Source organism: Cetorhinus maximus, unplaced genomic scaffold (genome assembly GCF_964194155.1).
Source record: "Cetorhinus maximus unplaced genomic scaffold, sCetMax3.hap1.1 HAP1_SCAFFOLD_105, whole genome shotgun sequence".
Classification (NCBI taxonomy): Eukaryota; Metazoa; Chordata; class Chondrichthyes; order Lamniformes; family Cetorhinidae; genus Cetorhinus; species Cetorhinus maximus.
The window spans coordinates 495,884-512,328 of record NW_027596119.1 but is presented as its reverse complement, the minus strand read 5'-3'; the positions used below and the strand labels follow the sequence as shown (position 1 = coordinate 512,328).

At 44.4% G+C, this 16,445-nt stretch overlaps 1 pseudogene; it reads right to left on the bottom strand.

Annotated features, from left to right (window-relative positions):
- Positions 1–6,987: 6,987 nt before the first annotated feature.
- Positions 6,988–13,113, bottom strand: LOC144672846 (FMRFamide receptor-like; annotated as a pseudogene).
- Between the last annotated feature and the right edge of the window lie 3,332 nt (positions 13,114–16,445).

Here is a 16,445-nt window from a genome sequence, read left to right as displayed (position 1 = left end):
AATAACTAGTACACAGTTGGTATTCAGAGTACGGGAAAACATCTCAGGAAGGAATGTTAAAAAAAAATAATGAAATGCAAAGGGATAAAATAACTACGTATATTTTTTTATAACGTGAACAATGGGCTTCAGAATAATACATATTAAGCTGAAAATTAAGAAGAAGCTGATCACAATAAAGCACCATGTCAAAAGGCACCTTTCAACAAAATTGAAAGTAAAGTGAAAGGTATTCACAGTGCAATGAACAGAAAGAAGAACACAACAAAGAGGAACTGGTAGCATTTAGAATTAAAGTAAGGATTAGAAGTTAGGAAGGGAAAGTGGAACTATGAGAATTAACTTTCGTCTTACATAACAAGAAACACTAAAGCAGACCATAGGGAAGCTAATATCAAAAAGGATCCAGCATTATGCAAAGGAATGTGATTTCACTGGAGTGGTTGCAGAAGAGATCACCAGGGTGTTGCCTAGGATGAAACATTTAAGTTATGAAGGGAGGTTGTAAAGATTCGCTTTGTTTTCTTTGGAGCAGAGAAGGCTGAGAGGCGACCTGATCGAGGTGTACAATATTATGATTTGCATGGACAGGTGGAGAATTAGAAGGGCCAGTCACGAGGTGACACAAGTTCAACGTGAGGGGCAGGAAGTTCAGGGGGGATATGAGGAATTAAGTTTTCGCCCGGGGGGTGGAGACAGACGGCCTGGGAGGGTGGCGAAGGCCGGTTGCCACACATCCAATCTAAACACCTGAATGACCACTTGGCACGTGAGAACATTCAAGGCTATGACCAAGTGCTGGTAAATGGGATTAGGTTTGTATGTCAGGTGTTTCTCACATGTTGGTTGCGGACTCGATTAAATTATCGAAGGGCCTCTTATGCGCTGCATGATTCTGTGATTAATTCAGGCTCATTAACTGGCAGACAGTGTATCTCAATTCATGAGCTGAGAATCAACAGATACTTATTTCCCCTAACGTTTAGAAATCAACATGACAATACACATTTACAGTCACAACATTTTCCTCATTCTCCCTTATGGAGGAGTCAAAACCCCTCAGACCAGATATCCCTCTCTTTCTGTCTCATTCATATTGATCGGGGTGTTTCCTTTTTAGTTGCTCCTCTATCTCTGCCCCTCTCACATATCTGTGCCAACGTTCCAAATTAAGACGGCTCCTGTATCATTTTTTTTTAGTGCCAGAATACAACTTATTGTGTTATGTAATTCTTTGACCGATGTCACTGGCAAGGTCGGCATTTATTGCCCAACCCTAATTGCCTTTGAACCGAGTGGCATGCAAGTCGTTTTCAGTGGGTAATTGAGGGTGAAACATTTTGTAGAAGACCTGAAGTCACGTGCAGGCCAGGCCACGTAAGGATGGCAGGTTTACTTTACTTAAGGGCATTAGTGGACCAGATGGATTTTTACGAAAACCGTTTCAATGTCACCGTGGCTGAGACTAGCTCCCCAATTCCTGTTTATCAATTGAATTTAAATTTCACCAGCTGCCGCGGTGCAACTTGAGCCGTGGTCATCTAGATTACTAGGCTTCTGACGTTCCCGCTATGCCACCGTGCTCCGCCCCTTCACCCCCACAACCCTGCCCAACCCCCACCCCCAAAACCCCGCACGCTGCGTGAGCCAGCCTCAGCTGCTGCTTCCACAATTTTAAAACGAACTTTCATGCATGTGTCAAAGTGGCGTTGAGTCTTGCACAATATTGTTTTAAACCTGAGGGAAGTTAATTTTGGATTATGCTGCAGTTCAGCTTCCCTTCCATGGCTCAGCAGAATTCCAGAACTCAATTCTTCCAATTCAGTTTGAAGTGTATATATTCAAAGTTTACCTATACTTGCTAGCTGGGAAATCAAAATTGAGACACATCCACTGAGATTAAGACTAGTAACTAGTGGTAATTTTAGGAAGAATGACTTCACACAAGTTTTGTGAACTTTGGAATCATCCACCGCAAAGAGTTGTCGATGTTCAGCCGCTATGCATATTTGGGGCTCATTTTGGTCGATTTTGGATAATAAGTCATATGAAGATACTGCAGGAAGGTAGTGTTGATGATCTACCAGCATTACCACAATGTTGGGCTTTGCAACATCAGCGAACCGAATGTCAAACTGCTCCTTCTATTTCTGATGTTTCTATCCCTGCGTTGTGCGTTGCTATTTGAATCTTCTTGGTCTTTTTCCCTGATTTCTAACAGTCTGTCCCGGTAACTGAAGCTGTTTTTGCCATCTTCCAAATTTATCTGAAACATTTGAATAATTTGTATGCAATTGCTGCTGACCTACTAATCAGAATTCCAAATCGAGAACACATTCCTGAGTAAATGCTGTGTTAGAGCCAGGTTAAATAACATTAACAATTCCACTCCAGAAACCATCACAATAATAGGATATTCACCAAAATTGTGCTGACTGGTCTAGATATTGTATAAAATCCACAGGAGGAATGAATTATCACTTTAGCTGGAATTGGTAACTTAACCTGTCAGAAATTAATAGCTTGTTCTGACAAGGATTCGGAAAAACAAAAAAAGTAAGAAAAGCTCAAAAATAATTGATTGGGGGTTGGGGGAACTAATATTCTGTCAGTGGGAATGTCATTTGAGTAAATGAACTGGAATAGAAAATTGTCAAACAACACAATAAATATTTTAGAAGTTTCAATGTGATCAGGAGGAAAATATTCCCTAAAATAAAAACAAAATAGGCAGTAATAATACAGCCTGGTTCAACAAATGAAACAGAACAATATTAAATTTAAAGCAAAAAGCCTGCAGTAAGTACAGAGACAATAAGGGAGAGAATGACGAAATGCAAATCTCTCACTCTCTTTCTCTGATTTTCTTTTGTCATATTTATTATAAAGACAAATTTTCCTTTTATCCTCTTCCTCAGGCCTGTCTCAAACATCATTCCTGAGCTCGATTTGTTATATTTCATTTGCTGTGATATGCATCTGCTCGCTTATCTATGCATGTTGGGTGGAATGTCTAAGCTCTGGAGAATCGGGACAAGTGTCAGTAATTTATAAGTTAAATGTGAACAAATGTATTCACTCAAAGCGTTTTGAATCTTGCAGCTTATATGCCACAAAAAGTAGCAGATTGCTCGGTCGTTCAGTACAATCAGAAATGTTCTAATCAAACATGTTGAAGCTTCTGGGATGAAAGGCTATATGGAGCGTTCAGCATTTGATGACAATAAATTTACGAGATACAATTGAATTGAATAGGGCTGCAAGCTAAGATAACAAAATAAACTAACCTTGTGTCTATGGCTCATGTCCTGATGAACAGATGCGTTCAATGTCTTTCGCTCTGGTCATCTTCTGTGCTATCCCTCCCCGTCCAACCACCCTTATTTACCAGAGCCTGTCTCTGTAACTAAAGCGATTTTGTCAGTTTACAAATGTTCCTTCAGCATTTAAATAATTGACAGCAATTGGTTCTTGCTGCAAACCGTATTTACACTTGGGATACGTGCGGTTCAACGAAGGGCGGATCAGAGACATTTTAAACAACGCGAATTGCATTCTTCAGCACAACTAACATTGGAAGAAATTGGATGAAAATATGTGACAAAGTCATGAAATGTTTAAATGCCCCACGTAAGGAATGAGTTCAGGTGTAATTTGAAGCAATACCTGCCAGATGTAGGAAGATGAAAATAATAATATTCGCAATATTAATAATAATAAATTATTCAAATAGATTGGGGAGATTGATATTAGCGATTGTGGTTGATTGGAGATATCTGTACATTGACTGGTGTCTCTCAGTCCCCTCTCTCTCTCAGGGAGATATTTGTACACAACGTGTGTCTCTTAGTCCCTCTCTCTCTCAGGGAGATATCTGTACACTGACTGGTGTCTCTCAGTCCCCTCTCTCTCTCAGGGAGATATCTGTACACTGACTGGTGTCTCTCAGTCCCCTCTCTCTCTCAGGAAGTTATCTGTACACTGACTGGTGTCTCTCAGTCCCCTCTCTCTCTCTCAGGGAGATATCTGTACACTGACTGGTGTCGCTCAGTCCCCTCTCTCTCTCTCTCAGGGAGATATCTCTGAGACTGAGACTGTACACAGTTTTTCACATTTGCTCCCACCGCTGCTCTGAAATTGCAGTCAGAATGAATTACTCCTCTACCCCCAATTGCTTTGCAATAAATGTTTCTCGCTGCTGGTTTGTTTTACCTGGATGTTAACTTTCTGTGATTCAGGTACAAGGATACCCTGTCCCCTCCGAATGCAAAACTTTCCCAGCTTCTCGCCGTGGAAAAAATTATCCTGCCTGTTGCGTTTTCCCTGCCAAAGTGGATCGGTTGAGGGTGAAGGTCTCTCACTCTATTTTCCCCTCCATTGCCACAGCCCCTCTCTCCCTGTGAATTTTAATAGAACTGGCCTTAAATGTTCCTTTGCACAACCCCCCACCCCCACCACCACCCCCCTCCCCCCCCCCACCGCTCCTGTGGCCTTCCACCTCAGACAGTGAGAAACCCCAACGTTAGAGGTTTCGGTGACCGGCTGAGTGTGGGATCTTACTGTGCTTGTGTGCACAGTTTGAAGCTGGGTCATTTCGGGGAGATCGGTGAAGGATTTTGTGATGCCCCTGCTCCCTTTCCCCCCCCTTCCAACCTTCATTCCTTTGTATCTGCTGGGTGTAATACTCGGTATTTTTTATTAAACCCCTCAATACGGCCAACCCCGAGTGTTCTCCTATTTCTTTCAAACATTCAACGGACAGTGAATCCTCTATGCCCAAGAGTAGGGCTGGAGGAAGACCAGAAATATAATTCAAAGTCAGGACCGTGAGTGGCTTGGAGGGGAACTTCCAGGTGGTGATGTTCCCCATGTGTCTGCTGCCCTTGTCCTTCTAGATGGTAGTGGTGGTGGGTTTGGAAGGTGCTGTCGAAGGAGCCTTGGTGAGTTCCTGTGGTGCATCTTGTAGATGGTACACACACTGTTGCCACTGTGCATCGGTGGTGGAGGGAGTGAATGTTGAAGGTGGTGGATGGGGACTGAGTATTTACACAACACAAAACCTCAAACACTTGGAAAACACAAAAAGAAAGAAAAGTTACTTTCTTGAAACTCTCCCAGGCGGTCTGAAAGGTCCACTTCCACATGATCTGTGTAAACGATTCAGTTTGTAGCACATAGAGCCTCTAAGGGAGAGTACTCCTCTCCAGAGCTTGATGCAACGCATCCACGCATGGAAATAAATTTCAATGCTTCTACCGAGAAAAGCTGGCTGGAAAATCAACTCTCCGACTGGCTCCGAACTGCAAGTACAGAGAACAGGCTTTCCAGCTGTCTCATCATCTGTAGAGGTTTCCTCAGAGAGCAGGATTTAAACCTCATGGGCTTTGCCTGTTAAGTCGCTTTGCCCTCGCCCCGTCCAGCTTACCTCTGGCTGCTCCCTTTGTTTTGTGATTTTCCAACGTGAAATAAATAATTATTCGACGCCCCTCCCCTCACGTTTTGACAAATTTAAGCAGCACCGCCCTTGTGTCTGTGTTTGGGGGGGACTGTCCCTGCCTAGTGGCACATTCAGTAGATAGAGGGAGAGTCTCTTAGATCAGGCTGTTGAAAATGGAATTCTCTTACACACCTCCGTTCCTGACTCTTTTTGTTTTTTTCTTCACCCCCTCTCTGTTACTCTCTTTTAATTTCTATCTTTCCCTTTCTCCCTCCTGACTCTTTCGTTCTGCTTTTCTTCCTTATCTTTCTCTTTCTCTTAGCCTGGAATATATCTCGCCCGTCTCTTCCGTTGCAAGTATAATTTTGCGAAAAACAGTTTGTCTGTTTCCAGTTCAACTCTTAACTCTTCCAATCCAGGTTCCTGATTGCCGGCCACGAGTTTTTAAAAATTTCCCTTACGAATTCTAAAAGAGGCTCCTTTCAATGTGGTTCCTTTGCAGGCATTTGTAGGCTTAGAGCTGCTTAGATAATGACATTGCCTCAGCCCTGAACAGACAAACTCCTCTCTGAGATACTCTGCCTCTCCCTTTGAAAGCAAAGTTTCATCGTATCGCCCGTTCCATTGAAATCCACCTATCCTAACACTAAAACCCCTTCCATTGTCCCAATTTTATTAGTAACACAAACACCTTGCTTGGTGGCTCCAAGCTAGGTGCAATATTTCACCCCCAATCTGTGAATAGTTCACTCAACAAAATGCAAATGTACACTTTTCCTTAATGTTTACATCACAAAACTCCTGTACATCAAAGCACCCAGACTTGTTGGCTTTAATCCAATTAAAGCACCCACACACTCACAACCACAGACGCAGACCATACTACAAGCCCAATTTAAAATAATTATCCATGACATGATATACGTGAATATATCTTCATGACAAGTCCAAGAGCTACAAAGTTACGCTGACCTCGTATCAGACATTGGTTTAGCTCAGATGGAGAGCTGCCTCCATTTCTGGGGGTCAACACTTTAGGAGCAGGTGAAGAGAATGAGGAAAAAGATTCATGAGAATGGGTCCAAAAATTCCCATCTTCAGTGAGGAAGATCGATTGAAGAGTTGAGGAATGTTTTCCTTGGAGAAACGAAGGCTCAGTGCAGATTGGATAAATGTGTTAAAAATGATCAGGGAGTGTCTACAGAAGTAGAGCAGCGAGAAACCGATCGGGGATAATGGGGAACTGATTTGAAGCAATTAGCAAAAAATGCAAAATGGAGATGAGGTGCTCGGTATCCGAGGGGCGGGCCACGGGAGAATAAGGCTAATTCCGTGACGATTTCCCCGTAAATTACGACATTGTAGGTTATCCTTCATGTCCCGCAGGGAGGACTCTGACTCTCCTTCTGCTACATTTACATCCGCTCCTCCAGCCGTCACATCTTGCCCGATGGTGCGCTGCTCTTTGTCGTGTGACTATTGGGAGTTTGTGTATAAATATTCCATTCATGGACAGGAAAACGTGGGAGATGCCTCTGGGCTGTTCTGAGTTATTGTTTTTTCTTCATGAATTGAATCATTGATATAAGCGGATATTTCACCGCGTTCTTGACCTGCTCCCTGAAGTTGGACTGAGTCACCCCGTAAATAAATGTGTTTGTGCAACAACTGAAACTCACCAGCATAAACCCGACTTGTCTTACGATGTATTGAACGTTGTTGTAAGCTGCTTCTGTAATGTTGGAATATAAAAATTCTATAACATTGACTAACAACAGAAGTATGAAGCTGCCGGAGATGGTGAAGAGTAATCTGATAGACTTCCTTCTGCTCTCTATCTCTGGGTCACTCTGGCTCTCTCTCTCGCTCTGACCCCTGAGTCTCTTACGGACTTTACTGGCCACTAAAATGTGGCTGACGGTCAGAGCGTTGAACAACAGAATTCAAAAGAATGGGAGGGAGGGGTTGAAAATCGTATGAAACCATTTAAATCCCACCCATCCAATGTCAATAAAATAGCTGGGCTTTGTAAAACAGCCCAGGGGACATTGTCAATTATCACTCCAGGTTCCTGTGTAAAGTAGAAGGGGGTGTTTATTAAACATGACAGAATGTCAGTTGTTGCTAGAACCACAGCCGCAGTTTTCCAGGTGCAATATTTAGCTCTCAGCGTCTGGCAACAAATTGCCACAAATCGATCAAAGGAGAAAGTGATGGTGAGCCAGACAGAACAGCTTTTTGCAGCAGTTCTCAGGAGAGCGTTAAAACTACATACAGGGGTGATGTCCAGGAAAGACACTGGGAAATAATGATATTTGATCTGACAGAGAATGACCTCCGTTATAACGACCAGTAGGTCTGCTGTTGCCATAGCCATCAGGTATCGAGTGTTGCAGGTGGAGAGGCCACACTTTCCCCGGGACAGTATAACAATTGCCAGTAAATTAGCTGTAAGTTAAAGAAGGGGAACAAATGCAGAATATTACTGAAAACACGTTTCCCTGTCTGGCCCAGAGAGCAAGGACATGAGTTTAGCATCAGGTCAAACCCCTCGGACTGCACCACCTCCATCACTGGTTCAGACACTCCCCACAGGATCAGAACACAATGGACAACATTCTCGTCTGGTATTGGACACTACCTGGCTGTGGATAGTCCAGGATCAGAACACATTCCCCCTCTGTCCTGGGACATTGAGAAGCTCTGATATCCACATGTGCACACTTCCGATATATACCCCACTCTGGGACAAGTTCCACCATTGAGCCGAGGACCAGAGGCTGTCCAAAAAAACTGCCTCTCACCTGAAAGGGAATGGGTGTCTGCCAGGCAGAGCAAAATTACTAGGCAGGCACTGCAGCAAGTCCCCTTGCTCCATCCCCCTCCGAAACCGATTTTCCATTTAGGAATCAGCTGAGGGAGATGGTTTCTCACGGGAATGCACCAAAAGCCATGTCCCTGGCACCAATCACGGCTCAGCTGAAAAGGGCGGGGAGATGAAAGATTGGGAGAATAATACTGATAGCGGATTCTGTCTTAAGTGGAACAAATAGACCTTTTTGCAGTTGGTGACTTAACAGCGGGCTGGTGTATCGCCTCCCTGGTGCTAGGGTCCAGGATGTCACTGAGTGTCTGCAGGACATTCAGAAGGGAGACAGTGAACAGCTAGAGGTCATGGCACACATCACTGCCAATGACATAGGTTAAAAAAAGGGATTCAGCCCTGCAAGCAGACTAAGTGGAGCTAGGAATTAAATAAGAACGCAGGACCCCAATGTTAGCAATCTCAGGATTACTCCCAGTGCCACGTGCTAGCGAGATCAGGAATAGGAGAACACACTGGATGAATGTGTGGCTGGAGAGATGGTGCAGGATGTTTGATTCCTGAGGCGTGGTGACCGATTCTGGGGAAGTTGGGACTTGGGAACAGCTGCACCCCCGCAGGACCGGGACCAATATCCTCGCAGGTATATTCGCTATGACTGTGGGGGGAGGGTTTAAACTAGAGAGGCAGGGGGATGAGAGGCTGAGGGTGGGCGCAGACACAAGAGAGGGAAACAAAGGCAGAACTGAAAGACAAAAAAGTAATAAAAGCCAAAGCTCAAGGGGAGGAAACAAGGGCAAAGAGGGACAAAGTAAAAAAAAAGGTGTGCAAAAAGACAAGTCTAAAGGCCCTGTATCGGAATGGGGGGAACATTCATGATAAGGTCAATGAATTAACAGTGCAAACAGTTGTAAAGGGGTCCGATGTGATTGTGATTACGGAGACATGGCTGCAGGGTGAAAAAGGCTGGGAACTGAATATCCAATAGTACTGCCTCTTTAGGAATGGCAGGGAAAACCGGAAAAGGAGTTGGCATGGGCTGGCTTGTTATGGGTGATTTCAGTGTGATGGTGAATGAGGATATTGGCTCTGAAAACCCAGAGCTAGAATCTTTCCGGGTGGTGCTAAGCAGAAACAAAGGGCGGAGAAGACCAGTGGGAGTAGTTGATAGGCCTCCGAACAGTAGGGGAAGAGCAGGAGGCAAATAGAGACGCATGTAACAAGGTTGCTACAGTAACCGTGGGTGAATTTAATTTACATATAGACTGGGCAAAACAAATTAACAATAATACTGCGTGCAAATGAATCCCTGGAGTGTGTACGAGATGTTTTCTTTACACCAGTATGCCCAGGAAACAACTGGGGAGCAGGTGTTGTCCGGTTTGGTATTGTACAAAGAGAAGCGGTTGGTCAATCATTATTCTGCGGGTCCTTTAGGGAACAGTGACCATAACTTGGTCGAATTCTTCATCGGGATTGGAAGTGAAGTGGACCAATTCGAAACTGGGTTCCTAAATCTGAACAGAGGAAACTAGGAAGGTATGAGGCGTGGGATGCCTAAGGTAGATTGGGGAACATCTTTAAAGTCATGATGGGCAATGGGTAATATTTAAGGAGCAAATATATGCATTGCAAAGCGACACATTTCTCCCTGGCACAAAAAAAACACAGCAGGAAAAGTGGCCAAACCAGGGCATACAAAATATATTAAGGGTAGTATTAGATCCAAAGAGAAGCCATATAAAGTTGTTAGAAAAAAGTAGCATGCCTGAGGATTGGTAGCAGTTTAAAATACAGAAAAGGAGGACCAAGAGGTTGCTTAAGAGAGGAAAAATAGAGTATGAGGGTAAACATGCAAGGAACATAAAAGAGGACTGTAAAAAGCTTCAATAAGTATGTAAGAAGAGAAAAAATTGGTGAAGACAAATGCAGGTCCCTTGCAGTCTGGAACAGGAGGATTTATAACAGAGAACTAGAAAATGGCAGAGCAATTAAACAACTTCCCCAGGAAGGTACAAGTATCTTCCCAAAAATACTGGATAACCAAGGGTCTAGCGAGAAGGAGGAATTGAAGGAAATTAGTATTACTAAAGCAATATTGCTGGAGAAATGAATGGGAGTGAAGACCAATGAACCTCCAGGGCCTGATAATCTACATCCCACGGTACTTAAAGAGGGTTTCCTTCTCTCACTCCTGGTCTCTCTCTCTCTTTTTCTCTCTTGTCCTGTCTCCTTCTTTCTCTTTCCCTCTTGCCCAATCTCTCTCTCTCTCTTAGAACCATAGAACCATAGAAAAGGTACAGCACAGGAGGAGTCCATTCGGCCCATCTTGTTCCTGCCAGCCCGAGGAGACCCAGGTGCCCTTTCTAATCCACACATTCCTGCACCCGGCCCATAGCCCTGCAGCTTACAGCACTTAAGGTGAAGATCCAGGTACTTTTTAAAATAGTTTAGAGTTTCTGCCTCTAACAACAACTTGGGCAGTGAATTCCAGATACTCACTACCCTCTGCGTAAAAGAAGCGCTTCCTCATGTCCCCCCTACACCTTCTGCCACTAATCTTGAATCTATGTCCCCTGGTTCCAGAATTCACCACCAAGGGAAACAATGTTATCCTGTCCGCTCTATCTATTCCCCTCATCATTTTGTACACCTCAGTCAAGTCACAGTCAACATGGGTTTATGAAAGGGAAATGATGTTTGACAAACCTACCGGAGTTTTTGAGGGGATAAATAGCAGAATTGATAAGGCATAACCAGTGGATGTGGTGTATTTGGATTTTCACACAGCTTTTGAGAAAGACCCACATAAGAGGATAATGTGCAAATTTCAAGCACATGGGATGGGGGTAACATATTGACATGGATTGAGAATTTGCTAGCAGACAGGGAATAGAGAGTAGGAATAATTGGGTCTTTTTCTGAGTGGCAGACAGTGTTCCGTGGGGTACCGCAGGGATCAATATTTGGGCCCCAGCTACTCACAATATGTATTAATTATTTGCTTGAGGGAGCCAAATGTGATCATTCCAAGTTTGCTGATATCACCAAACTAGGTGGGAACATGAGCGGTGAGGGGGATTTTAAGAGGATGCAAGGCAATTTAGACAAGTTGAGTGAGGGTAAGTACATGGCCGGGGCTGTATAATGTATTTAACAAAGCAGCCGCTACGTTTTTATCTCTTCCTGCTTCAAAAATAATTTCCAAATGATGCGGCTGTAACACAAAACTCCAGTCCAATCGTCTCAGATTTTTGGGATGAAATATTAATAAAGAGGGTTAGAGGATTATTCGTCGGTATCAATAATAGTCTCTGCAGAGTTGTGAGATATGTAGATTTCAAAATGTTGTAGAGCCAACATCGAAATCAATGTCTTTATTCCCACAGTTGGGAACATTTGCTGGCGAGGGTAACTAACTGGCCCATTGTTCCCCATCTCATATCCCTGTCATAAAACTGCACCGACACCCACCTCACTTGCATCAACAGGCGATTTCAATGCCTTCCCCTAATTCAGCTCTGCTAAAACTGTTACAGTGCTCAGTCCAGCCTCCACACTGTCAAAGGCTCCTTGACTACCCTTTGTCCGCACAATCTTCTGTACGCTCTTTAACAAGTGAACCTGGGGATCCACTACAGTGCAGAGAACTGGAACTAACTCCTGTTAGAATCCATTAATGTGTTTCGACTGCAGAATCTCTCCATCTGTCTGAGAAACTGGTAAATAACATTCTAATCATTGCCCCTTGATGTTCAATGGCATTAACATCACTGAATCCCCCACTATCAACATCCTGGGGGGTTACCATTGACCAGAAACTGAACTGGACCAGCTATATAAATACTGTGGCTACATGAGCATGTCAGAGGCTAGGAATCCTGCAGAGAGTAACTCAACTCCTGACTCCCCAAAGCCTGTCCACCATCTACAAGACACCAGTCAGGAGTGTGATGGAATACTCCCCACTTGCCTGGATGAGTGCAGCTCCCTCAACACTCAAGAAGCTCGACAGCGTCCAGGGCAAAGCAGCCCAGCTTGATCGGCACCCCATCCACAAACGTCCACTCCCTCCACCACCGACACACAGTAGTAGCGGTGTGTGTACCAGCTACATGATGCGCTGCAGGAGTTCACCAAGCCTCCTCAGACAGCACCTTCCAAACCCACGACCACTACCATCTAGAAGGACAAGGGCAGCAGACACATGGGAACACCACCAACTGAAAGTTCCCTCCCAAGTCACTCACCATCCTGACTTGGAAATATATCAGCCATTCCTTCACATTCGCTGGGTCAAAATCCTGGAACTCCCTCCCCAACCGCGCTGTGGGTGTACCTACACCACAGGGACTGAAGCGGTTCAAGAAGGCAGCTCACCCCCACCTTCTCAGAGTCAATGTGGAAGGGTGATATATGATGGCCCTGCCAGCGATGCTCAGACCCCATGAATCAATAAAAACACAGACTCCCTCGAATCCCTTCCTTCATAGAGTTTACCCTCACTGAGGTCTGATTAAACGTGAGGTGATATTCAACTGAATGCAAGAACGTGTTTATTCTGAAAGCTTGTGGATTGTAAACAGAGGTTTACTGACAGTTCAGGAAATTGAATCAAACTGCAGAGATAATATAAGACATTTCACTTAAGGTAATGCGGCCATTGACCGGCTATGTAGATAAAGGTGACCACTCGATCAGCAGGTAACGTGATCTGTCACTGATTGAAACCAGAGAGCAGCTCCCACACAGATTGACACGACTGCAAATGTCCTAGTCACTTACCTGGGACACCGGCGACAGCGAGACTCACATAGAATGTTTTATCGAAAACGTCAAATGCTCCAAGCATTTTCACTTAGCAGTGATCTGTTCCTGACTGCTGCAGGCAACCTCTGCACTAAACTCTGAAGTGACACATTCACAAAGCCCTTATTTATACCTTCTGGAATGTCTCCTTGGAGATAGTGAAATTGCAACACCCTTCTACTAAGTTTACTGAATACCTGGACACAAACATATTGCAGCACCGAGTTAACTCCAGGTAGGAATAGAACATGTTTGTCTCGGAGATTCTGTTATTAAAATCAAAATATAATCGTGAGTTTATCAGCCCTGTTCACTGCACTGGTGGTTGTAGCTGCTCTCTTTAAATGTGGACATTCAGTTAAGTGATTAAATTATTAAAGTTGGCAATTTGTGGATATTTGTTGCTGAAGTCGAATAATCAAGTATCTGAAATCTTTCAAGTGCGCACATTGATACAAAAACACAAGGATGCATGAAATGATTGCACCACTTCAAACCAATCCAGTCACTCTAGTTGATGCAGACCTTCAAAATAATATGGACCTTCAAACAGATACAATCCTCTCACAATATGGTCCTTCAAAACAATATGGACCTTCGAACAGATACAATCTTCTCACAATATGGACCTTCAAAACAATATGGACCTTCGAACAGATACAATCTTCTCGCAATATGGACCTTCAAATTAATATGGACCTTCAAACAAATACAATCTTCTCACAATATGGACCTTCAAAACAATATGGACCTTCTAACAGATACAATGTTCTCACAATATGGACCTTCAAAACAATGTGGACCTTCTAACAGATACAATCCCTCCAACCAGTATAGACTCACCAAACACTGCTGACCCTGCAAAGGGTACAGACTCTGCAACGCATTCAGTATCTACAACCCTTACAGACCCAGCAACTGATACAGGCCTTCCCAAAAATATTGACATTTCTATTTTTAAAATCTATTCTTTGATGCGATGCGGGCCTTGCTGGTAAGGTCAGTATTTATGACCATAATTCTTTAACTTTAGCCCCAGAATAGCTCGCCAGGCGATTCCCGAGGGGCGTTTCAGAGTTAAGCACGTTGACCTGGGTAAGGAGTCACGTGAAGGCCAGACAGTAGGACAGCAGTTTTACTTCCCGATAGGACATTTGTAAACTAGATGGGTGTTTACCACAATCGATAGTAGTTTCATGGTCACCATTACTGAGGCCAGATTTCAATTCCACAACATTTATAGATCGATTTATTGTGATTAACTGAATTCGAACACCAGTGGCTGCCATTTGAACCCGTATCTCTAGAACATTACCCTGTCCGCCTGGATCACTAGTCCAGTGACATGACCACTACGCCAATGTCACCGCTTGCTGGATTTTTAGAGTTTGGAGCAACAGGCAGCCATTTTCTCCCTGGAGTTTGTTCTGTCATTCAGTAAGTTCAGGGCTAATCTTGTACCTCAAATACATTTTGCCGCCCTATCCTCGTATTGTCTAATTCTCTTAGTGTCCAAATATCTATCGATGTCATCTCAGTACAAACTCAAGGATTGGCCATCCACATCTCTGGGGTAGAGAATTCCAGAGATTCCCTGCCCTCTGAGTGAAGGCACTCACAGCATCACAGAACTGCTCCGGTTCAGAAGGAGGCCATTCAGCCTCTCCTGTCTGCACCGGCCCTCTGGACATTTTAACTTAGTGCCAATCCCCGGCCTTTTCCCGTTGCGCTGCACATTTTTTCTGGTTAGATAATCATACAATGCCCTCTTGAATGCATCAATTGAACGTGCCTCCACCACACTTCCAGGCAGTGCATTCCCATCCCTAACCACTCGCTGGGTGAAAAAGTGTTTTTCTCAACTCACATTTGCTTATTTTGGGAAACACTTTAAACCTGGGCCCTCTGGTTCTCAATCCATTTCCAAGTGGTAACAGTTTCTCCCTATCTACTCTGCCCAGACACCTCATCATTTGGAAAAATTCTATCAAGTCTCCTCTTAGCCTTCTCCTCTCCAAGGAGAACAGTCCCAACTTCTCCAATCTTTCCTCATAACCTATCGGGCAATAATTGGTTGGGTTGGATTTGTCCTGCTTTAAGTGTACAGGAATCCCTGGGAATGTTTTCCCATTGCCGGGTAGATGCCAGTGTTGCAGCTGTACTGGAACAGTTTGGCCAGAGGCGCAGAATGTTCTGGAGCTCAGGTCTTCAGCACAATTCTCAAAACATCGTCACAGTCCATAAGCTTTTCAGCATCCAGTCCCTGCAGCCTTGTCTTGATATCACGTGGCATGAATCAAATGGTGTGAAGTCTGGGCACCTGTGATGCTGGGGAATTCAGGGGGAGGCCCAGATGTATCAGTCAATCAGAACATTCAGCTCAAGGGTTTTGGAAATGTTTCATCCTTGCATTTTGCACTGATGTGCACAGCTCCTCCATCATTGAGGATGGGGACATTTCCTGAACCTCCTCAATCAGTGAGTTGGTTAATTTTTGAACCGCTATTCACCACTTGATGTGGCAGGACTGAAGATCCTAGATCTGAGCCGTTGTTTCATGTGGAATTGCACAGCCCTATCTATCACTTACCGCTCGTGCTGTTTGATACGCAAGTGGTACTGTGTTAGAGATTGACCAGGTTTGCACCTTATTTCTGGTTATGTCTGTTGCTGCTCCTGGCATGCCCTCCTGCACTCTTCATTGAACCAGGATTGAACCCCTGGTGTTGGGATAATGGTAGAGTGAGGGATATGCCGTGCCATGAGGTGGTTTTCGAGTCCAATTCTGCTGCTACTGATGGCCCACAACACCTAATGGATGCCCCGCGTTGCATTGCCAATGCTGTGGAAAATCCATACCATTACGATGGTGGTAGCGCCACACAACAGGATGGAGGGTATCCTCAATGTGAAGACGGGACTTCTCTTGCTCAATGACTGTAAGGTGATCACTCCTACCGATACTGTCATGTGCAGATGTATTTGCGGCAGGCAGGTTGGTGATGATCAGGTCAAGTATGTTTTCCCCTCCCTATTGGTTCCCTCACCACCTGCCGCAGACCCAGTCTAGCAGTGATGTCCTTTAGGACTCGGCCAGCTTGGTCTGTAATGGTGTTTCTGAGCCACTCTTGGTGATGGACATTGAAGTCCCCCCACCCAGAGAGCATTCTGCACCCTTACCACCCTCAGTGATTCTTCCAAGTGATGTTCAACATGGACGAAGCATTGATTCATCAGCTGAGGGAGGTTGGTACGTGGTCATCAGCATGAGGTTTCCCTGTCCATGTTTGGCCTGAAGCCATGAGACTTCATGGGGTCCGGAGTCGATGTTAAGGAATCCCAGGGTAACTCCCTCCCCACTGTATCCCACTGTGT